This window comes from Cupressus sempervirens, chromosome 2, assembly GCF_028749045.1.
Source record: "Cupressus sempervirens isolate cs-2001-9-10 chromosome 2, ASM2874904v1, whole genome shotgun sequence".
Lineage (NCBI taxonomy): Eukaryota > Viridiplantae > Streptophyta > Pinopsida > Cupressales > Cupressaceae > Cupressus > Cupressus sempervirens.
This window is the reverse complement of record NC_143119.1, coordinates 176,279,814-176,306,513: the sequence shown is the minus strand read 5'-3', so window position 1 is coordinate 176,306,513 and position 26,700 is coordinate 176,279,814.

The following is a 26,700-nucleotide window of genomic DNA, read 5'->3' as shown; positions in this document are numbered from 1 at the left end:
GGTGTACACAAAAGAAGAACTACAAAGAAGGAAACAAGTACAAGAACAAGAAAGAAGATGATAGTAGAGATTACAAGGAAAAAGGAAAAAGATGCTACATTATTGAAGAAGATTCTGATGAGCATGATGATGAAGTAGTCTATGTGGCCATGAAGGATGAATATAATAAAGATGAAGATGAAGCAATAGAATTGGTAACCTGTGTGAACAAGAATGACAAGTGGATCATAGATAGTGGTTGCTCACATCACATGACAGGAGATAAAAGTAAGTCCATTACCTTTACTCAATATGATGGAAATAGTGTTAGATTTGGTAATGATACTCCATGTCAAATCAAAGGCAAAGGTTTCATTAAACTTACTAAGAAAATCTCATGTGATAATGCATACTATGTTGAAGGATTGAATTACAACTTGTTGAGTGTATCACAGTTAGGCAATGCATCTTGCAAAGTAGAGTTTGGAAGTAAAACTGCCAAGATCTATGACACTGATGGAAATCTAAAAGGAAAAGGCAAAAAAACTAGGAGTAATTTGTTATACCTAGATATGGAAGATGTAACTTTTCTTTTTTTTAGACTTGATCATGTGTGGTTGTGGCATAAAAGGTTGTGTCATATTAACATTGATAATCTAATTAGTATTAGCAAAAACAAAAAGGTTAGAGGGTTGCCTAAATTGAAGAAACCTAGAAACACAATGTGCAAAAAATGTCAACTAGGGAAGATGACTAAGTCTATCATCAAAAGAAAAACATACACTTCCAAAGAAGTACTAGAGTTAGTCCATACAGACTTATATGATCCAATAGAGGTGCAAAGCTACCTAGGAGATAGATACATAATGCAATTTGTAGATGACTATTCAAGGATGATGACTATTATGTTTTTCATGCAAAAATTGATGCATTTCAAATTTTTAAGTGGTATTTGTCCAAAGTTGAGAAGGAAATAGGGAAGAATTTGAAATGCCTAACGTTAGATAGAGGAGGCGAGTTTACATAAAAAGAATTTGAGATATTCTACAATGATAAAGGTATCGAAAGGAAAACATCAACACCAAGGACTCCACCTCAGAATGGCATTTCTGAAAGAAGGAAGAGATCAGTGATAGATTGTGCTTTAACCTTCATGGTGGAGAAAAATATTGTAGTAAAGTGCTAGAGAGAAGCTGTAAGCACTATTGTTTACACCGTGAATATAGTCCACATCAAGAAAGGTGAAAATGCAACACTTTTTGAATTTTGGTATGGTCACTCACCTAATGTTAAACATTTCAAATTCTTTAGTTGTAAATGATATATTCTTAAAGACACTATAAATGGCAAGTTTGATGCAAACAATGATGAAGGCATATTCCTTGGATACTCCTCTAGAAGCAAAGCATTTAAGTTTTTGAATACTAACACTAGAAAAATTGTGGAGAGTGCAAATGTAAATCTTGATGAGCATGCAAAAATTCAAGATGATGGAACTAAGAAATCAGGAGATTATAGATCATTTGTATACTTCTATGAAGGAATGACTGTTGAAGAAAATGTTGCAAATCAAATTGGGAATTAGTAACAAATTTTAGTATCAACCGAGTCATAGCTAGTGAATGTTGAGTTGCATTTAGAAGTCGAGTGGTAGAATGTAGAAAATGCACATTTTGAATCTGAAAATAGTAGACATGAAGGAAATGATGAAGTAAAAGATGGATAAGATCAAAATGACTCTGAAGTTGAAGGATCAAACATGGAGAGGACAAAGCCAATGTTAGCCAAATATGTTATAAGACATCACCCTATAGATCAAATTTGGTGACAAGGATGCCAAACCTATGACAAGGAATAGACTTGAAACTGAATCATGTTTGCTAAGCAAGGTTGAGCCCAAAATAGTGAAGTATGCACTACAAGATGATGATTGGTATAAAGCTATGGAAGAGGAAATAGATCAAATTGAGAAGAAAAAAACCTAGGTCCTAGTTCCTAGACCAGCTGACAAGAATGTAATTGGTACCAAATGGACATTTAAAAACAAACTTGATGAGAGTGGTGAGATAACAAGAAACAAAATTAGATTAGTTTGCAAAGGCTATGCACAAGAAGAAGGACTAGATTATGGGGAAACATTTTCCCCTGTTGCAAGAATGGAAGGAGTAAGAACATTACTAGCATATGCTACTTACAAAGGTTTCAAAGTCTACTAGATGGATGTGAAGTCTACTTTTCTGAATCATATACTAGAAGAGAAAGTCTGCATGGAACAACTTAAGGGATTTGTTGATGACAAGAACAAGGACATGGTCTACAAGCTACACAAGGCACTTTATGGATTGAAGCAAGCACCTATAGCATGGTATGAGAGACTACACAAATATCCTGTGAAGATTGGATTTGAGAGAATAGATGACAACAACAACTTGTACACTAAAGCTGAAAAGGGTAAAGACATTTTGATATTAGAAATCTTTGTTGATGACATAATATTTGGAGGAAAAGATGTTCTATGCAAATATTTTGTTGATCAAATGAAACACGAGTTTGAAATGTCAATGTTTGGAGAAATCAAATACTTTGTTGGTTTGCAAGTCAATCAATTGAAGCATGGCATATTTGTGACCCAATCAAAATACATCAAGGAGATACTCAAGACATTTGGGTTAGAAGATTCAAAACTAGTTAGCACACCAATGGCAACATGACATAAGCTATCCAAGAATGATGAATCTAATGAACTAAATCAGACATTGTATAGACCAATGATTGGAAAGCTACAATGTGTTGTACCTAGTAGACCAGACATTGCATTAGCTATTGGAATAGTGGCAAGATTTTCTACAAATCCAAGAGAAAATCACCTACTGGTAGTAAAGAGAATACTGAGATATCTAAAAGGAACTGATGACTTTGGTTTGTACTAAAAGAGGAGTGAAAAGTTTAAACTAAGAGTCTACACTGATGCAGATTGGGGAGGTAACATTGATGACAGGAAATGCACCAGTGGAGGAGCAATTTTCTTGAGAAAAAGGTTGATTACATGGATCAGCAAAAAGAAAAGTTGTACCTCACAGTCCGTAGTAGAAGTTGAATATGTTGTAGTTGCTATCAATTGCACCAATATTGTATGGATCAAACATTTTCTTCAATGTATGAAGCAAGAGGAAAATGAGCTTGTGATACTTTATTGTGATAATAGAAGTGCTATTAACATATCAAAGAACCCTATAATGCATGCTAAAACCAAGCATATTGCAATCAAGTATCACTATGTAAGAGAATTGGTGGAAGATAAACAAGTGAAGATGGAATATGTTAGCTCAAAGAAATAGATTTCTGACATCTTGACAAAAGCACTACCTAAAGATTCTTTTGAGTATCTTAGAGGTAAGTTAGGGGTGATGCCCCTAACCAAGGCTACTTGAAGAAAAAGAAAGACTGCCCTAAATCAAATGAGTTGATTGTTGAAGATGTTACACATTGATGTAGAGGATACAAACTTTAGGATTCATGCCTAAAGTAATTTAAGTGTTGAAGTTCCAAATCAATCACAAGAAATATGATAGAGGGAGAAATCAAAAGAGCCTGCTAATGCTACACTTGCTTATTAAGATGCTGAAATAGTATGTCTTTGGCATTGTTGTCAAAGAGGGAGATTATAGCAAAAAATTGATCAACAACATTTGATCAAAAGCATGAGGGAGAAATGTCAAGAAAATGAAAAAACTAATCAAATGAAGATAGTGAGAGAAGAAGATAGAAATAATCAATAGTTGAAAGAAAAGATGAAGAAGCTGATCAAAATAGAGAAAATATAACAGAAGATAAGAGGGAGAAAATAAAGGAAGAGGATACAACAGCTAAGAAGCTTCAATGAAGCAATCAAGATAGTAGAGGGAGATGTGAAGACTAATGGTGATGATAGTACAATTACTTTTTGGCATTGACTTACTATTCTAACCTAGTTAGCATTTGGTTAAATAGTTTAGTCTGACGGTTGATCATTTTGGTTTTCCATCAATGCCAAAGAGGGAGATTGTTGGAAATCTAATTAAAAAGCTTATTATTGAAGATCAAAGAGGGACATTAGTTGATAAAAAATATTTTTAATCATTTTTTTGTCATTGATGTCAAACTTGCCATTTGTAGGAATGATATTTGCTTATAAGATCCAAGTACTATCACCTAGTTTATTGATGAAGAGGATTTGATCAACAAGATGTAATAAGAGCACCTAAGGGAAAGGTTGAGTTATGATGTTGTAATGAAGTGCAAGGATCAGTTAAGACAATAGTTAAATGATGTATTGATAACATATTCAAAGATGCAAAGGTTGTTCATACTTAGAAACATTAGAAGAATAAGTTGTAACAAGGTTGACTACAAAGCTTAAACTAAGTTCATTAGTGGGTGTCAAGCAAGCTAGTTGAATCTGTTAAAAATGCTTTAGAATAACTGAGAGGGGGGGTGAATTAGTTATTCAAGGTCCAAATGTCCTATTCAAACTTTTCACTAAGTATAGTGAGTCCATTCAACCATTCATTCATCCAAGATTTAACTTTTCTAACCAACAATTACTGTAAATCAACATGCAAGCATAACACATAAGAAATCAACACATAACATAGTGATTTACATGGAAACCCAATTTGGGAAAAACCACCAGTAACATGCTCCTCAATTCTCACTCTTTTGAAGTGATGCCCTGCGAAAGGCCTACCCTATTAAACGCTTACAACACACTATTAAATGTGACCTTGTTAGAGGATTTAACCACCCTGTTAGAAGTGGGCCTGGTTAGAGGACTTTAGAACATTCACTTGGAATTTCATTAACTGCCCTATTAAAGGATTTACAAATGGCTATTAAACTAACCTAAGTCCCTAGGATTTTCATATCTAATACAATTTCTAGAGAGTATTGGAAATTCTTTGACCTAAATAGAACATACAACTTAACTTGCAAATCTCAGATCACTTCTTAGCTCATACTATTGCCTAGCCTTCAATCTCTACAACTCTAATAGCTTGGCCTCCTTTCAAGCTTAGAATCCTTGAGTCTCCATACTCAATGTGCCAGTGCAATCATCTTTTCTTGACCACTTGTAGAAGTAGGGCCTCTATCCCCTTCCTTCTTCTAGATGCCTTCTTCTTGACACCCTTCTAACTACTTCATAATTTGGCTCTTTGGTAGTACCAACATCAGCAACACTTGCTTCTTGGTCTATGACTCCTTAAATAGAATTCTTAGAGTTCTTTTCTTGCTCAATTCTTTCTTCCTTTTGATTTCAATTCATATTGATTAGGTAGGATTCATTATATTTGACCCATATTTTGTTTCCTCTAGAAGCTTCTTGGATAATCCTCTTGAATTCACCTAAAAATGGTTTACATATAATTTTGTGCCTCCATCTCATCATTCTTATCTTCCAACTGGTTCACAAAATTCAAGGTAACCACTTTGTTAGCTCAAATTTGGAAAATCTTCATTATTGAAAATAATGTAGTAGCTCGGTGCTATTAAAATATTGGTGCTTGGCACATACTATATTAGTCATCATCAACTGTGTTCTTCCTAATGCTTGACACCTAAAGATCACTCAACACCAACTAAGATTTTCTGATGCTCAGCACTTAAACTTCACTTGGCACCTAAAAATCACTCGGCATAGACTAGAATTTCTTGTTACTCGGCTCCAACTAAGAATTTGCTCAGCTTCAACTAACTTTCTCGACACCCACTAATGATCTTAGTTTAAGCTTTGCAGTCAACCTTGTTACAACTTGTTCCTTCAATGTTTCTAAGTTTGACCAACCTTTGTATCTTTGGGTAAGTTATCAATACATCATTTAACCATTGTCTTAACTAATCCTTGCACTTCATTACAACATCAAAACTCAACCTTTCCCTTAGGTACTCTTGGTACATCCTATTGATCAAATCCTCTTCATGAATCAACTAAGTGATAGTACTTGGACCTTATAAGAAAATGTTATTCCTACAAATAGCAGGCTTCACATCAATGACAAAACAATGATAACTAGTGTATATTAAGAGTAATATGAGGACTAGGCAAGAGCCTACAATACAATGGTAAATTATGAGTGTCTTATCTAGGAAGTTTTTGGTTTGAGTCTACTCAAAAAATGACATGAATAATAATAACAATTTTTTTAAGGGGTATTATTTGAAAGGAAAAACCATAAATTTTGGCTTTAGAAAGGAAATAAGAGCACCTCATTCTTTCAAAATTGGAAATTATTTGGCCTATATTACTTATTCTTATGTTGGTTAATTGAATTCCTTACAAAATATTTCTCAAGAAGTTGTTAGGGACTATTACTTGATCTCATTTAATAAGGTCTCTTAGATTTGAGGGGTGAGAAAACCATTTTGGAATTCACCCCTTGGAATCTGAGGACATGAATAGTTATCTAATGAATCCTATCATGTTGGTGAAGGTAGAGTCTCTTAGGTTCCATATATTAATGAGTTAAGACTCCAAGACTTGATGGCTTTCTCATAGAATTATTTTAGGATTTCTGGGAAATTTTAAAGAGTTAATTACATGAAGCTATTTGTAAGTCCTATTAGATAGAGAGATGCTCAAGGACATTGAATCTTCCTTATTGGAACTTATTCCTAAGAATAACATAGCATACTCCTTGGACCCTTTTCATCTTATTGCACTTTCTAATGCCACTTTCAAAATTATCACCAAAAGTGAAAATCTTAAAAAGTGCTTGACACCTTTGATGTCTCGTAAGTAGGATTTTTGGTTAGATCAACCAATTTTAGATGGTAATTTTGTGCTATAAAAGATTATTAATTATATGGGTTCTTTTAAGGAGAATACCATGTTTAAACTACTGTTGTAAAACAAAGTTTCAAACCCAAATATATTTTTTTCATTTCCTACATAATCTACAAGAAAAAAGTGTACATAAAAGCTCACAAAAATATTATAAAGTAAAGATAAAATAGACATGAAAAAATATAGCACAAAATATACCCTAGGAAAAGCCTAATGGGGGAAAAAACATTCCTTCAAAAGCATATTTACTCCATTATATTATTCATCCATAAATTAATACAAAACACTTATAGAGGTACAATGTACAATCCTAAAACATGAAGCCCTCCAATGCATTATATTTCCAACCATGTATAATCACATCCCATGTTATGATTCACATATGAAGTATTCAAAATGAATAAAGAATTATAACCCAATCAATGAGCCAACCCAAACAGCTAACATTTGTTTTGTTTAACACTTACAAGCTCGGACAACATATAGCTATTTGTAAAATAAAACAATGTGAACATAATACTATTAATCCCTCATTTAATATTGAATACTTAGTTTACACTTTATTAAATATATGTCCCAAATATTAAGTAGGTGAAATATTATATCCCAATGTGACATGTAAACATACACCTAATGTTAGGATACAAAACATAAAGTAGCCCAAAAAAAATGACATCTTGTAATACAAATTCATATAGGTTCCTCTAGTGAGCATAATACTATTGGGCCCTCATTTAATATTGAGTACTAAGCATCCACTTTACCACTTTACTAAATATCTTTTCCCAATGTTAGGATATTATAATAAATCCATGTGAATACATTACTATTGACCCCTCATTTGATATTTAGAACTAAGCTTAACTTTATTAAATATCTTTCTCCAATATTAGTAGTTTTAATATTACATGCTGATGTGACATCCATGTTAAACATAGTCCTAATGGTAGAATACAAGACATAAAGTGGCCCATTTTTTTAAATATTGGAACAAGAATCTAAGAATTACAAAGAATTTAAAACATAGACCTAATTGTACAATACAAGACATAAAGTGGCCCAATTTTTTTAACGTATGGTGATTCATTTAAGTTGCCCTCTATTAAACACCAACATAATAATAAAGTAATTTAATATAATCATTATGCAAGGTGTATGACACCTTATCTCAACAATGAGATACATCCAAGGATTAAGACAATTGATTGGTAATTTCTTCAAAATATTTTTTTAGCTTTTGGGTTTTATTCAAATTGGATTGATTGGTCTAGAATTTTCATGAGATCAATTTATTTCTTAGAATTTATTAAAGGAATCCCGTCTTCCCTTTTCTAAGCTTATAGAGGAACTATACAAGTATACTTTGTCTCCTTATTTATTTATCTTGATGGTTCAATGACTTGGACATTGTTGAAATTATTTATATTAAAAGTTATTATTTAGGGATGGACGTGAAATTAAAATATTGACTTTCATTCTCATATTTATTTTGTAGAATATATTCCTCTTTTGGCTTAGCTAGGATTGGGAAATAACTAACTTTAGCCAAGCATTATAAATCTATACTTTTTCTTTTACCCACAAGATTAATGTGATTAATTTTAACATATTTATTTTCAACACTTATGAATGTACTTAACATAGAATTACACCACACTTCTAGATCAAAACTCTAGCTATATAATAGCTTGATATTTACTTTTCTATTAAAAGCATCAAAAGAGATCAATGAACAAAAAACTTAGATTATTTTCACATGCGAGTGAGCTATTGAACTTTTACATGGATCTCCTTTGTTAGTTATTTGAACAATCTTGCATGCTTTACCTATTTCTAGTTTTCTATTTTTTTCTACTCCCAAAAGTTTTACTAACTATTTTGAAGGCTTTTATAGAAAATATTTATGGGTTATAAGTATAGAATGAAGTATGGTTATATAATAATTTCTTTAACCCTAAAAATATTAGTGACTTTAATTGAATACATTATTTAGATGTCAATTATCAAACTCTAGCTTCCAAATCATAGTAGACCTAGTGTAAATAATTTGATATATACTGGACATGAATTCTCAACTCCTAATATTTGGGTGGAATGGATAATATAATAGTTTATGGATGGAGTTTAATAATAGAGGTTCTTCAATTGAGAGTACTATAAAAATGGGTCTTTTCCTATTAATGACTCTTTTGGATAGTTTACAACAGTAATAAATCTTTCTTCCGTGGTGATTGTTGGGATAATCATTTCCATGTTTATCAACCTTTCCACAAATTTAAATCCTCAATGTCATTTTATTTGATGTAAAAGAAATCATGTCTCTTAAACCAAAATAAATGTCTCACTTACGAGAACATAAAAAAGAGAGGTTTTTTTAGTTCCCTCATTTTCTACTTCTATTGCGGTCATGATGATTTCTCTAGTAACCTAATTTTTCAATGTCTTTTTTCTTCATAAATATGGAGTTTTAAGGTGGAAGGTGTTGGAAAACTCCATTAATACATGCTACTTCTCTAGTTGAGATTTTGAATAGTATGATAAGACATTTAGAATCCACTCTTTGTCTTTTAATTGCAAGGAATTTTTTTCCTTCCTTTATTGTGTATCTATGAAAAATTGGTCCACCAAGATTGTATGATACTTATGTAGGAGGAATACCAAGATTCCACCACAAAGGAAATATAATTAGTACAAAGCAAAGTATCAATGTAGAAGTTTTTGGCTTTTGTTCCTCCTTTCCCTAATAAAATGAATAATAAAAGGATATGGAATGAAAAAAGGGGATAATATACTTACTAAATTCAAACCTAAAAAATATATTATCTAATTGTAGAAGAAACAAAAAGTGAAAGAGATATGAGATTTGGAAACCATGATTTACAAACCCAAAAAATATAAGAGCTTTAGGACTAGATCAACATAGAGGTATAGGTCAAGATGGAGAATCAAGGTCAAGATGTAGAGGTCAAGGTTATTGGAAATTTTTCTAGGCTACATAGTATGATATTTTCATTTATGGAAACATATAGTTAAGATTAAGTTAGTAGATTTTGAAGATTATTTTTTGTGATAACGACTTAGAAAATTTTATAAGTATGATAGAGTTTATTTGTCAACACATAGACTATTTTGGTCAGCACAGTTCGCAAAAGCATTTTTGGGATGTGTGCACTTACTTGGAAATAGTAAAGTATGTCATGATGACATATGCATGAGCACAACATTGTATGGCATGTATAGATAGAGATATTTAAGTTTTACAATAATTTTGTTGAAAAGATAAAACATAGAAGACTTGACAAAATGGGTATTTTGCATTCAAGAATTATTTTTTTTATCAAAATAATTACTTCACTATTTAGAGATGAAATCATAGATGTGAACCCTAAGTGAAAAAAGAGTTGATTTTTATTTTTGACAAGCTTGTGAAGGTATGAAGGCCAACAGTTAAAGAAATAAGGTATAAACAAGAAGTTGTGAATGTGAAGTTAAGTGTGGTTTTTATAATAAGTGTGTGAGTGTTTGAAATGAAATTTTGATGTAAGATTGTAGAATTGAAAATTTATTAAGAACTTTTTGTGAAGAGAAGTGAAAGGAAAAATTAGATATTAAAGATATCAGTAGTAGTGAAGAGGATTGTGTATCTGTCACTTATATTGAAGAAATTTATTGTATATTTCAAGTTTGAGTAGTGGGCTCATCTTGTATACTTTGTATATTTGTAATAACAACTACTAGTATAGTTGAGTCTTATAACAAGGCCTATTCCTCTAACAAGGACCAAGACACTATACAGATGTAACAGACTCCTAATAGGGTCAATATCTTTCACAAGATACTTTTGATTAGTTGATAATTTTGTGGGTACCATCCCCACTGAGGTTTTCCCTTGGATAAGGTTTCCCTAGTTAAAAAAAATATGGTGTTATGATTTTCATTACTTTATGGTCATGTTTACTACTCATCATAATTATTTTACTTTCATATGCAAGTTATAAGTTTGTTAAAGATATCCATTTTTGAGCAAAAGTTTGTGAAATATTGATTCCCCCCACCCCCCAGTTCTTCCTACTTCTAAAAATTTGTATCAAAGAAAATTTACTTAGAAAAGGCTTAACATATTGAGTAAGACCCCTATGGATATGGAATAGTTACAGAAGAATCTTGAAGAAGCTCTTCATGGTCAGATTGATATTCTTATTGAAGAAAAAGATACTCTAAAAGACAAGCATGAAGATGTGAAAGTGGTGGGGAGAAAATTAACTTTCAACAAAAATTTGTATTAACAACAAAACTATCTCCAAATGTATGGATATGGGGATTTAAAAGATCTTCTTTTGGCTATCAAATGCAATCAAAGACATACAAATGCACCAAAACATGGTTCTTATTCACAAACAAGATATTCAAACACTTCATGTTTGAATTTGGCTTACACAAAACAAGAGGACCTAAGTGCATAATGCCAAAATGAAGACATAACACTAATTTCATTATGTAAAGCCCCCATTACACATTCTCAAAATTGTTTGTCTTTGGTTCTTGCATAATTTGATTCCTCCTTAGATCTTCTCAGGCTCTTTCTATCTTCACCCCGTGCTTTACTACCATCCTCCTTTTATAGCTATCTCCTCTCTACCACCTTTCTTCTCAACCCCAATATCTTATTGAGATTTTTGGGTTCCCCTTTTTTCCCTAAAACAGTGTCTTTCATATATGGTTTTTCCCTCAAAAACTAAACCTGATCTCCCTCGTTTCTTGTGAAAACTTGAGCTTCTCCTTACCGGGTTATTTTTCCCCTTACATAGCAACTTTCACATTCTTCAAACCTTCCACCAACCTCCCACTATCTTCATACCCGATCACCTTGTTGTTATCCGGGACTCCCATTTTTAAACTGCCAACCTCCTTCTTCATTGTCATCATTTCTTCCTACACCTAACCCAATATATATTCCTTGATGCCACCATCTTTATTACCCATGACACCCATTCAGGCCCTCGGCCACCTTGTCTTCCAAGAACCGAATGCAACCATGATGTTCTTACCACCTTTGGTTACACTATACATCATGATGTGGGAATATGTTGTACACATCCTCTTCCAAACTAATATACCTAAATCAAACTAAATTTCCTATATAGTTATATCCCACTAAAATAAATATGGTCACCTTTCATGGCACAAAAAAAATGGAGTAACCTACCCAAAATGGCATACTAAGCCATATTACAATGTAAAAAAATCACCCAAACCTATGTAAGTTGCACAAGGCTTGGCCATGCATCATGCCCATGATATGATGATGTCAACCATGATACTCAACCACAAAATATTATTGATTTCAAGATGCACTTGCATCATACTCTTGGGGACACAAAAATTCAAGTCCCATTGAATTTTCCATGAGTTTCTTTTGAGTCTTCCATTTCTAGAGTATGTTGTTCAACATGCAAGAAACACCTAATGCAAACTTCTAAACTACATCCATACTTCAACAACAAAAAGTAACAAGAGATCACAAAATAGATCCTTTAAGAAAATGCTCCCTTTGACTTCACTACTAATGATTGTTACAACTTCTTCATACCAAACAATGTGTCTTGCATTCTCCATGTTTTCAAAGACAAAGGTATCAGCATGGAGGTTTAGTTTGACTACCTTCTAATCATTGTGAACCAGCTCACTACTCTTGAACCCTCCATTAACTTGAATTGCACTGCCCATGTCAATAACTAAATCAACATCACTATTTTCCACAAGAATCTTTTGAACACAAGATTCTTCCACAACTATCTGCTCTTCACTAGGATCAGTTTTATCTTCATGTCCTTTAGTTGGAAAATAGACAAAAAGAATCTATGTCCCATCATCACCTCCACATGTTTCTTAGGATTGAGCCAATTCTAATATGGTGAGATTGTGTTTCTTACTCTCTACATGTTCCTCCTATATTCTTGTTAATGTGTCCCTAATGTCTTCAAGTGTCTTTCTTCTTTCATTCATCTTCAATTGTTTTCTCTCATGCCTGGGATCTTCCAAACATGACGTCACCATACCTAACACACACCAGATCTTCCAAGCTCTGACACCACTTTGGTGGGAAGAAAATCAACTTTCAACAAAAATTTGCATTTGTAACAAAACTATCTGCAAATGTATGGATACAAGGATTAAAAAGATCTTCTTTGGGCCATCAAATACAAAAATAGACATACAAACACACCAGAACATGGTTCTTATTCACAAACAAGATATTCACACACTTCAAGTTTAAATTTGACTTACACAAAACAAGAGGACATAAATGCATAATACCAAAATGACAATATAACACTAATTTCATTACATAAAACTATCACTACACATCTCAAAATTGTTTATCTTTGGTTCTTTCATGGCCTGATTCCTCCTTAGATCTTCTTGAGATCTTTTTGTTTGACCTCATGCTTTCCTACCATCCTCCTTCCATAGCTATTTTCTCTTCACCACCTTTCTTCTCAACCTTGATATCTTCTTGAGATTATCGGGTCCCCCTTCATTCCCTAAAACTGTCTCCTACATATATGGTTGTTTCCTCAACCACTAAACTTGAGCTCCCTCTTTTCTTGTGAAAACCTAAGCTTCTCCTTATTAGGTTCTTTTTCATTTAACATAGTAGCTTTCACATTCTTCAAACCTTCCACAAACTTCCCACTATCTTCATACCCGATCATCCCTTATTTTTATCAGGGACTCCCTTTTTTAAATTGCCAACCTCCTTCTTTGTTGTCATCATTTCTTCCTACACCTCAATTGATATATATTCCTTGACGCCACCACCTTTATTACCCATGACACCCACTCAATCCCTTGGCCACCTTGTCTTCCAAGAGCTAAATACAACCATTATGTTCTTTCCACCTTTGGTCATACCACACACTGTGATCTGGGGATATGCCATATGGATCCTCTTCCAAACTAACATACTTGAATCCAACTAACTTTTCCATCTAGTTCTATCCCACTAACATAAACATGTTCACCTTTCATGGCATAAGAAAATATAGACTAACCTACCCAAAATAGCTTACTAACACATATTGCAATGTAAAAAGACCACCCAAACATATGTAAGTTGTACATGGCTTGGCCACGCATCATGCCCATAAAATGATGACATCAACCATGATACTCAACCACAAAATATTACTAATTTTGAGATGCACCCACATCAAAAAGACTACATTAGAAAGTTGAAAGATCAATAGATTATCTTAACTCCAAGGAAGAACCTAAAGATCAGATCAAGGATAGCAATGAAGTTTTAAGACTAAAGAAATAAAATGAGATCCTAAAGCAAGAACTAAAGATTACAAATCTAAAGTAGATCCTAAAGGATGATGACAGTAAGATTAAGTTAGAGTTGAAATCTGAAAATGCAAATATGAGATCCAACCTTAGGGTATGTGCAGGATCATGGTGTGCCAAAAAGTGGCAATGTGAAAAAAATAGAGTTTGAACATGTCTAAAACCGCTTCAAAATCCGCTCTGACTTTTTTTCACCTATCCAGGTACCAAACCTGGAAAGTAAGGCCCAAGCCTTATCGGATATCCGATATGAGATCGGATATCGGATCTCATATCGAATATCGGCGGCATAAAAATTGGAGGGAAAAGGGACAAAAATTAGAGGGAAAAACAAATTTGTAAGTGATATAACTAATTTGAGTTATGAAATATGTAAAGATATAATATATAATCTATAAATATATAATATAATAACATAACTATTATATATAAAATAATATATAATCTATATATTATATAATAATATAATATAATATTATATATATATATATATAACGTAATATATTATATATATGTTATTAATACATATTATTATTATTATCATATATAAATTATAATCTATAATATATTATTATTATTATTATCATATGTAAATTATAATATATAATATATTATGTTATTATTATTATAATCTATAAATTATATATATATATATGATTGTTATACTATATTATTATTATTTTTACTATATTATTTCTAGTGGAGTCATTTATATGGGGTCAAAAGGGCTCACAGGATGACCTATGACCCCTTTTGACACATTCCATGATGACATATGTCCCTAAGGGATCCTAGGACCCCTAGGGACATATTAGAATAGTTTATATGGGTCGAAGGGGGTCACAGGATGACCTATGAATCCTTTCGACATATTACAAGATGACATTTGTCCCTAGGGGTCCTAGGACCCATAGGGACATATTAGAATCATTCATATGGGTCGAAGGGGGTCATATGGTGACCAATAACCACCTTCAACACATTCCACGATGACATATGTCCTTAGGGGTCCTAAGACCCCTAGGTACATATTAGAATCATTCATATGGGTCGAAGGAAATCATAGGGTGACATATGACCCCCTTCGACACATTCCACGATGACATATGTCCCTAAGGGTCCTAAGACCCCTAGGGACATATTAGAGTCTTTCATATGGTTTGAAGGGGGTCATAGGGTGAACTATGACCCCCTTCGACACATTACATGATGACATATGTCCCTAGGGGCCCTAGGACACCTAGGGACATATTAGAATGCTTCATATGGGTCAAAGGGGGTCATAGGTTGACCTATTACCCTCTTTGACCCATTAAATGATGACATATGTCTGTGGGGGTCCTAGGACCCCTAGGGACATATTAGAATCATTCTTATGGGTCAAAGGGGCTCATAGGGTGACCTATGACCCCCTTCGACCCATTAGATGACGACATATGTCCCTAGGGGTCCTAGGACCCCTAAGGACATATTAGAATCGTTCTTATAGGTCAAAGGGGGTCATACGTTGATATATGACCCTCTTCAACACATTACATGATGACATATGTCCCTAGGGGTCCTAGGACACCTAGGGACATATTAGAATGCTTCATTTGGGTCAAACGGTGTCATAGGTTAACCTATGACCCCCTTCGACCCATTAAATGATGACATATATAGCTAGGGGTCCTAGGACCCCTAGGGACATATTACAATCATTCTTATGGGTCACAGGGGGTCATAGGTTGACCTCTAACCCCCTCTGACCCATTACATGACGACATATGTCCCTAGGGGTCTTCAGACCCCTAGGGACATATTAGAATGTTTCATATGGGTCAAAGGGGGTCATAGGTTCACCTATGACCCCCTTCGACCCATTAAATGACAACATATATCCCTACGGGTCCTAGGACCCCTAGGGACATATTAGAATCTTCAACCCATTACATGATGACATATGTCCCCAGGGGTCCTAGGATCCCTAAGGACATATTAGAATCATTCATATGGGTTAAAGGGGGTCATAGATTGACCTATGACCCTGTTCGACCCATTACATGATGACATATGTCCCTAGGGGTCCTACGATCCCTCGGGACATATTAGAATCGTTCATATGGGTCAAAGGAGGTCATAGGTTTACCAATGACCCCCTTTGACCCATTAAATGACAACATATGTCCCTACCGATCCTAGGACCCCTAGGGACATATTAGAACTGTTCTTATGGATCAACGGGGGTCATACGTTGACCTATGACCCCCTTCAACCCATTAAATGATGACATTTGTCTCCAGGGGTGCTAGGACCCCTAAGGACATATTACAATCATTCCTATGGGTCAAAGGGGGTCATAGGTTGACCTATAATCCCCTTTGACCCATTACATGACTACATATGTCCCTAGGGGTCCTAAGACCCCTACGGACATATTAGAATCCTTCTAATCAATCAAAGGGAGTCGTAGGGTGACCTATGACCCTCTTCGACCCATTACTTGACGACATATGTCCATAGGGGTCCTAGGACCCCTAGGGACATATTAGAATACTTCATATGGGTCAAAGCGGGTCATAGGTTGACATATGACCCTCTTCAACCCATCAAATGATGACATATCTCCCTAGGGGTCCTAGGACCCCTAGGGACATATTAGAATCATTTTTATCACTCAAAGGAGGTCACAGGTTAACCTCTAACCCCCTTCAACATATTACATGACGACGTATGTCCCTAGGGGTCTTAGGACCCCTAGGAACATATTAGATTCGTTCATATGGGTCAAAGGGGGTCATAGGTTGACCTATGACCCCCTTCGAACCATTAAATGATAACATATGTCCCTAGGGGTCCTAGGATCCCTAGGGACATATTAGAATCATTCTTATGAGTCAAAGGGGGTCATAGGTTGACCTATGACCCCCTTTGACCAATTACATGATGACATATTTTCCAGGGAATGTCTTAGAATTCTTCACGACCCATTACATGATGACATAGTCCCTAGGGGTCCTAGGACCCCTAGGGACATATTAGAATCTTTCATATGGGTCTAAGGGGGTCATAGGTTGACCTATGACCCCCTTCGACCCATTATATGATGACATATGTCCCTAGGGGTCCTAGGACCCGTAGCGACATATTAGAATCGTTCATATGGATCAAAGCGGCTCATAGGTTGACCTATGACCCCCTTCGACCCATTAAATGATGATATATGTTCTTAGGGGTCTTAGGACCCCTAGGGACATATTAGAATCGTTCATATGGGTCAAAGGGAGTCATAGGTTGACCTATGACCACCTTCGACACATTACATGATGACATATGTCCCTAGGGGTCCTAAGACCCTTAAAGACATATTAGAATGCTTCATATGGGTCAAATGGGGTCATATGATGATCTATGACCCCCTTTTACCCATTAAATGACAAGATATGTCCCTAGGGGTCCTGGGACCCCTAGGGACATATTAGAATTGATCTTATGGGTCAAAGGGGGTCATAAGGTGACCTATGACCCCCCTCGAACCATTACATGATGACATATGTCCTTAGGGATCCTAGGACCCCTACGAACATATTAGAATGCTTCATATGGGTCGAAGGGGGTCATAGGTTGACCTATGACCCCCTCCGACCCATTAAATGATGACATATGTCCTTAGGGGTCCTAGGACCCCTAGGGACATATTAGAATCATTCTTATGGGTCAAAGGGGGTCATAGATTGACCTATGACCCCCTTCGACCAATTACATGATGACATATGTCCCTAGGGGTCCTAGGACCCCCAGGGAGATATTAAAATCGTTCTTATGGGTCAAAGGGGGTCATAGGGTGACCTATGACCCCCATCAACCCATTAAATGATGACATATGTCCCTAGGGGTCCTAGGACACCTAGGGACATAGTAGAATGCTTCATATGGGTTAAAGGGTGTCATAGGTTGAGCTATGACCCCCTTCGACCCATTAAATGATGACATATATCCCTAGGGGTCCTAGGACCCTTAGGGACATATTAGAATCATTCTTATGGGTCAAAGGGGGTCATAGGTTGACCTATGACCACTTTCGACACATTACATCATGACATATGTCCTTAGGGGTCCTAAGACCCTTAGGGACATATTAGAATGCTTCATATGGGTCAAACGGGGCCATATGATGACCTATGACCCCCTTTTACCCATTAAATGACAAGATATGTCCCTAGGGGTCCTAGGACCCCTAGGGACATATTAGAATTGTTCTTATGGGTCAAAGGGGGCCATAGGGTGACCTATGACCCCCTTCGAACCATTACATGATGACATATGTCCTTAGGGATCCTAGGACCCCTATGAACATATTAGAATGCTTCATATGGGTCAAAGGGGGCCATAGGTTGACCTATGACCCCCTTCGACCCATTAAATGATGACATATGTACCTAGCAGTCCTAGGACCCCTAGGGACATATTAGAATCATTCTTATGGGTCAAAGGGGGTCATACGTTGTCCTATGACCCCCTTTGACCCTTTAAATGACGACATATGTCCCTAGCTGTCCTAGGACCCCTAGAGACATATTAGAATCATTCTTATGGGTTCAAGGGCGTCATAGGTTGAACTATGACCCCTATGACCCCTTTCGACAGATTACATGATGACATATGTCCCTAGGTGTCCTAGGACCCCTAGGGACATATTAGAATTGTTCATATGGGTCAAATGGGGTCATAGTTTGACCTATGACCCCCTTCGACCCATTACATGATGACATATGTCCCTAGGGGTCCTATGATCCCTAAGGACATATGGGTCAAAGTGGCTCATAGGTTGATTTATGACCCTCTTCGACCCATAAAAATGATTCTAATATCTACCTAGGGGTCCTAGGACCCCTAAGAACATATGTCATCATTTAATAGGTCAAAGGAGATCATAGGTACCCCTATGGGCCCCTTTGACCCATAAGAATGATTCTAATATGTCCCTAGGGTTCCTAGGACCCCTTAGGGACATATGTCATCATGTAATGGATCGAAGGGGGTCATAGGTCAAGCTATGACCCCCTTAGACCCATAAGAACGATTCTTATATGTCCCTAGGGGTCCTAAGAACCCTAGGGACATATGTCGTCATGTAATTGGTCGAAGGGGGAGATAGGTCACCCTATGACCCATAAGAACGATTCTAATATGTCCTTGGGGGTCCTAGGACCCCTAGGAACATATGTTATCATTTAATGGGTCGAAGGGGATCATAGGTCAACCTATGACCGCCTTTGACCCATAAGAATGATTGCAATATGTCCCTAGGTGTCCTGGGACTCCTATGTACATATGTCATCATTTAATGGGTTGAAGGGCATCATAGGTAAACCTATGACACCCTTTGATTCATATGATGCATTCTTACATGTTCTTAGGGGTCCTAGGACCCCTAAGGACATATGTCATCATGTAATGTGTCGAAGTGGGTCAATTGTCAACCGATGACCCCCTTTGACCCATAAGAACAATTCTAATATGTTCTTAGGGTTTCGAGAACTATTAGGGACATATGTCATCATGTAATATGTCGAAGCGGGTCATAGGTCAACCTATGACCACCTTTGACCCGTAAGAATGATTCTAATATGTCCCTAGGGGTCCTAGGACCTCTAGGGACCTATGTCATTATGTAATGGGTCGAAGGGGATTATAAGTCAACCTATGACCCCCTTCGACTCATATGAATGATTCTAATATGTCCTTAGGGGTGTTAGGACCCCTAGGGACATATGTCATCATGTAATGGGTCGAAGAGGGTTATAGGTCAACCTATGATGCCCTTTGACCCATATGAATGATTCTAATATGTCCCTAGGGGTCCTAGGACCCCTAGGGACATATGTCATCATTTAATGGTTCAAAGGGGGTCATATGTCAACCTATGACCCCCTTTGACCTATAAGAATGATTCTAATATGTCTCTAGGGGTCCTAGGACCCCTTTGGACATCTGTCGTCACGTAATACGTCGAAGGGGGTCATAGGTCAACCTATCACCCCCTTTGACCCATAAGAAGCATTCTAATATGTCCCTAAGGGATCGTATGACTCCTAGGGACATATGTCATCATGTAATGGGTCAGAGGGGGTCATAGGTCAACTTATGACCCCCTTAGACCTCTAAGAATGATTCTAATATGTCCCTAGGGTTTCGAGGACCCTTAGGGACATATGTCATCATGTAATGGGTCGAAACTGGTCATAGGTCAACCTATGACTACCTTTGACCCATAAGAATGATTTTAATATTTTCTTAGGGGTCTTAGTACCCCTAGGGACATATGTCATCATGTAATGACCTATGACCCCCTTTGTCCCATAAGAACGATTCTCATATGTCCCTAGGGGTGTAGGACCCCTAGGGACAAATGTTATCATTTAATGGGTCGAAGGGGATCATAGGTCAACCTATGACCCCCTTCGACCCATATGAATGATTCTAATATGTCCCTAGGGGCCCTAGGACCCATAGGGACATATCTTGACATGTAATGTGTCGAAGGGGGTCGTAGATCAACATATGACACCCTTTGACCCATAAAAATGATTCTCATATGTCCCTAGGGGTCCTAGGGACATATGTCATCATGTAATGGTTCAAAAGAGGTCATAGGTCAATCTATGACCCCCTTTGACCCATATGAACAATTATAATATGTCCCTAGGGGTCCTAGGAACCCTAGGGATATATGTCATCATTTAATGGGTCAAAGGGGGTCATAGGTCAACCTATGACCTCCTTTGACCTAAATGAACAATTCTAATATGTCCCTAGGGGTCATAGGAGCCCTAGTGATAGATGTCATCATTTAATGGGTCAAATGGGGCCATAAGTCAACCTATGACCCCCTTTTACCCATATGAACAATTCTAATATGTCCCTAGGTGTCCTATGACCCGTAGGGACATATGTCATCGTGTAATAGGTCAAAAGAGGTCATAGGTTGACCTATGACCCCATTTGACCCATAAGAATGATTCTAATATGTCCCTAGGGGTCCTAGGACCCCTAGAGACATATGTCATCATGTAATGTGTTGAAGGGTGTCATAGGTCACCCTATGACCCCCTTTGACCCATAAGAACGATTCTAATATGTCCCTAGGGGTCCTAGGACCCCTAGAGACATATGTCATCATGTAAAGGGTCAAAGAGGGTCATAGGTCAATCTATGACTCCCTTTAACCCATAAGAATGATTCTAATATGTCCCTAGGGTTTCTATGACCCCTTTGGACATATGTCATTATGTAATTTGTCAAAGGGGGTCATAGGTCAACCTATGACCCCCTTTGACCCATAAGAAGCATTCTAATATGTCCCTAGGGGTTCTAGGACCCCTAGGGACATATGTCATCATGTAATGGGTCAAAGGGGGTCATAGGTCAACCTATGACCCCCTTTGACCCATATGAACAATTGTAATATGTCCCTAAGTTTCCTATGACCCATAGGGACATATTGTTGGGTGATGCGACGCGCTCTCCTGCCCACAGGTGGTTAATTATGTGGTGTTCCATGTTCACTAACAATCATGGCTTTTGGTGCAACGACAAATGAGCCCTACAATTGGTATCAGAGCCTGGTTTTGCCTTGGTCATGGGTTCAAATCTCCTCAGTGCCTTCCCAACCCGCGTAAGCACCTAGTATACGCGTCAAGGCAGAGATTGTTGGGTGATGCGACATGCTCCCCTGCCCACAGGTGGTTAATTATGTGGTGTTTCATGTTCACTAACAGTCATGGCTTTTGGTGCAACAGCAAATGGGCCCTACACATATGTCATCATGTAATGGGTCAAAAGGGGTCATAGGTTGACCTATGACCCTGTTTGACCCATAAAAATGATTCTAATATGTCTCTAGAGGTCCTAGCACCCCTAGAGACATATGTCGTCATGTAATGGGTTGAAGGGTGTCATAGGTCACCCTATGACCACCTTTGTCCCATAAGAACGATTCTAATATTTCCCAAGGGGTCCTAGGACCCCTAGGGACATATGTCATCATGTAATGCATTGAAGGGGGTCATAGGTCAACCTATGATCACCTTTAACCCATAAGAACGATTCTCATATGTCCCTAGGGGTCGTAGAGACATATGTCATCATGTAATGGGTCAAAGGGGGTCATAGGTCAATCTATGACCCCCTTTGACCCATATGAACAATTCTCATCATTTAATGGGTCGAAGGGGATCATTGGTCAACCTATGACCCCCTTCGACCCATATGAACGATTCTAAAATGTCCCTAGGGGACCTAGGACCCCTAGGGACATATGTCATCATGTAATGTGTCGAATGGGATCATAGGTCAACCTATGACCCCCTTTGACCCATAAAAATTATTCTCATATGTCCCTAGGGGTCCTCATGACATATGTTGTCATGTAATGAGTCAAAGGGGGTCATAGGTCAACCTATGACCTCCTTTGACCCATATGAACAATTATAATATGTCCCTAGGCATCCTAGGACCATTAGAGACATATGTTATCATTTAATGGGTCGAAGGGGGTCATAGGTCAGCCTATGACTCCCTTTGATCCATATGAACAATTTTAATATATCCCTATGGGTCCTAGGACCCCTAGGGACATATGTCATCATTTAATGGGTCGAAGGGGTTCATAGGTCAACCTATGATCTCTTTTGATCCATATGAATAATTCTAATATGTCCCTATGGGTCCTAGAACCCCTAGGGATATATGTCATCGTTTAATGGGTCTAAGGGGGTCCTAGGTCACCCTATGACCTCCTTTGACCCATATGAACGATTCTAATATGTCCCTAGGGGTCTTAGGAACCCTAGGGACAAATGTCTTCATGTAATGGGTCGAAGGGGATCATAATTCAATCTATGAGCCCCTTCAACCCATATGAATGATTCTAATATGTCCCTAGGGGTGCTAGGACCCCTAGGGACATATGTCGTCATGTAATGGGTCAAAGGGGGTCATAGGTCAACCTATGATGCCCTTTGACCCATATGGACGATTCTAATATGTCCCTAGGGGTCCTAGGGACATATTTCATCATTTAATGGGTCAAAGGGACCTATGACCCCCTTTGACCCATAAGAACGATTCTAATATGTCCTTATGGGTCCTAGAACCCTAGGGACATATGTCATCATTTAATGGGTTGAATGAGGTCATAGGTCAACATATGACCCCCTTTGACCCATAAGAACGATTCTAATATGTCCTTAGGGGTCCTAGGACCCCTAGGGACATATGTCGTAATGTAATGCGTCGAAAGGGTTCATAGGTCAATCTATGACCTCCTTCGACCCATAAGAACGATTCTAATAGGTCACTAGAGTTCCTAGGACCCCTAGGGACATATGTTGTTATGTAATGGGTCGAAGGGGGTCATAGCTCAACCTATGACCCCCTTTGACTCATATATATTAATAATATACATATATATTAATAACATACATATTAATATAATAATATATATTAATAACACACACACACACACACACACACACACACACACACACACACATATATATCTATATATCTATATATATATATGGTTATTCTATTTAATAAAAATATTACGTTATTATATATATATTAATAACATACTTTTATATATATATATATTACGTTATTATCTTTAGTAAAAATAATAATAATATAAATTATATTTATAGATTATAATGAGAATAACATAATATATTATTATATATTAATATATTATATGTAATATCTTTATATTAGGTTATTATATATATATAATATATTATAATACATATTTACATAGTAATATAAAAAAAAAAAATTATAAATTATAAGCTATAAAATATTATGTTATAATATATATTACGTTATTATATATATTAATAACACACACACACACACACACACACACACACATATAACTTTATTATATTTAATAAAAATATTACGTTATTATATTTAGTAAAAATAATAATAATATAAATTATATTTATAGATTATAATGAGAATAACTTAATATATTATTATATATTAATATATTATATGTTATATCTTTACATTACGTTATAATATATATATATATATATATATATATATATTATAATACATATTTACATAGTAATATAACAAAAATAATTTATAAATCATAAGCTATAAGTCTTAAATCCGGTTTTCCCTCCAAAATGGGTTGGGATTTCAAATTTCTCACCAAAATTCACCTAACCATATCAGATATCCGATTTGAAATCGTATATCCGATTTGAAATCGTATATCCGATTTGAAATCCGATATCCGATTTCAAATCCGATATCCGATTAGGCTTGGTATTTACCAAGCCTACCCTGTCAACCCAAAAGATGTGTTTGAAGAGGGTTTTAGTAATACTCAGACTTCGGGTAGTCGTCTGACAATGTTATTTTGATTGAAATTGAATGAAATGAAAAGGGTTTTTTAATATCGCTCTGAAGATTCCATCAATATAATTTCTGTCAAATTCTGAGATCGATAACTGTTTATTAGTTAATTATTAATGAAGATTATTGTAAAGTGCTGATTGACATACTGATTGAAAAGCAGCTAAAATTTTCAAACAGTATAACATTTTTTAAATCTAAAAGTTGTGTCACATTCTATGCTTCGCCTAGTATAAGAAAAAATAAAATTAAATTAAATTTGGTATAATTTTCTATTAATTAAGGTGGTCAAACATGGGACTTTTTTTTTTCCAAATTTTTTTTAGTAAAAAATTCATATTTAATTATTTATTTGGAATAAAAATACTGAAAAATATGTGTCACATCCAGGCATGAGTCTACTTTTCATATCTATAATTATATTAAAAAAATATTATCATTTGATTTTGATTAAGGTGGTCAGACATACACCTGCTTTTTATTTTTGCCCTGAAATTTTTGTAGTACTGCATTAAAATTCAACCTTTTGACCAATCAATTATTATTTTCTCCTGATAAGGCCTAGTAGTTTAGAAACTACATTCAATTTCTTACAGATTATTTTCTTACAACTTTTTGATATAAAGTCCATAACCACTTTAAAATTATGTGTCAAGTTGACATAACCCTGATTTTTTGATTTTTCACTGCCACTTAAGGCCATAGTTTGGTACACCATGATCCTGCACATACCCCTTACGAAAGTGACATCTAAGGTTGAGTCTACAAAGTTATAGTATGGAGAACTTGAGAAGAGCAATACAATTGTAGATGGAGAATCAACTTAGTCTAAGCTACACCTTGAGAAGTTATATTCTAGAAATAAAAATCTTGATGAATAGATCTTTATACAAAGACACTCTTATGATAAGGTAGGTCTTGGATATCTTGGAGAAAAGTCAATTAAGAAGTCTAAAGCTAGAAAAGTACTAGATTATATGATTCAATGACCTAAACATAAGGAAGATAATCACATCAAGAGTGAGACAAATCAATCTAAAGACATGCCTAAACAAGTTGAGATAATCAACTTGAGAAAATTGATGTACCTAAGAAACCTAAGCAAGTTGAATCACCTAAAGAAGTAAGGAATGTATTCAAAGGTATATGTTATGTATGCAATGAATTTGGTCACATGAAAGGGAATTTACAAGTAGGTCATTTAAACTCCTTTCTATTTATTCTTATGATTATCATGATTTTGGTCATAGAGCTATTGAATGTAAGAAGCCTAGATTCAATAATGATAATAGTATAATATTTAGAGGTACTAACCCTCCAAAAAAGAGACCTATTGGATGAACTAATGTTATAAGGAATGGCACTAGTTGTTATAAGTGCAACAAATTTGGACATATTGATAGAGATTGCAAAGCATAGATTGGTCAGTCATGACCTAGATATGGAAATAATATTATAGTCTATCAGATTTGTAACAACATGGAACATAGAAAAAGATATTATAGGATAAACAATATGAGAATGCATAACAACATGAGGAACAACATGAGAAACCCAAATCCTAGAAGGAATGTGAACAACAATAGAAGGAATAAGAATAATAGAAATAGTCAAAGAAAAAATATGAAAGATCTTTTAGGAACCTTGATGAATCAATTTTTAAAGCTAAGGAACTAGCTAGTTCATATGTTGTGTTGGAAAGTTAGTCAAGTGATTTATCTAAGAATAGATTGAAGTCAGTTATAGTCTTCAACCCATCACCTTCTAACTAAGTATGTCATTTCATCAATTAACATGACTAAAATAGCATTAGATTAATGTAGAAAACCTTAGGATAGGAATTGTGACTGACGTAATTAGTATGAAATAGGGAAAGGTGTAATGAAGCTATGGTTAAGTGCACATAAGATTTGGATTTCTCATGTGAATGCACAAAGAAAAAGAAGTTCACTGGTAAACTAAAACAACTTTGTGGTGATTGTGTAGTTGTACAATTAGTGCAGAAGTGAAATGGATGTGATTTAAAGGGTGAAATCATTTTTTTGAGTACCACTTGATTTTGTAAGAGTTAAAGGAGTCCATGGAAAAAAAATTAAAGATAAAATTAAAGTGTTATAAGAATATAAATTAAAGACAAATTTGAG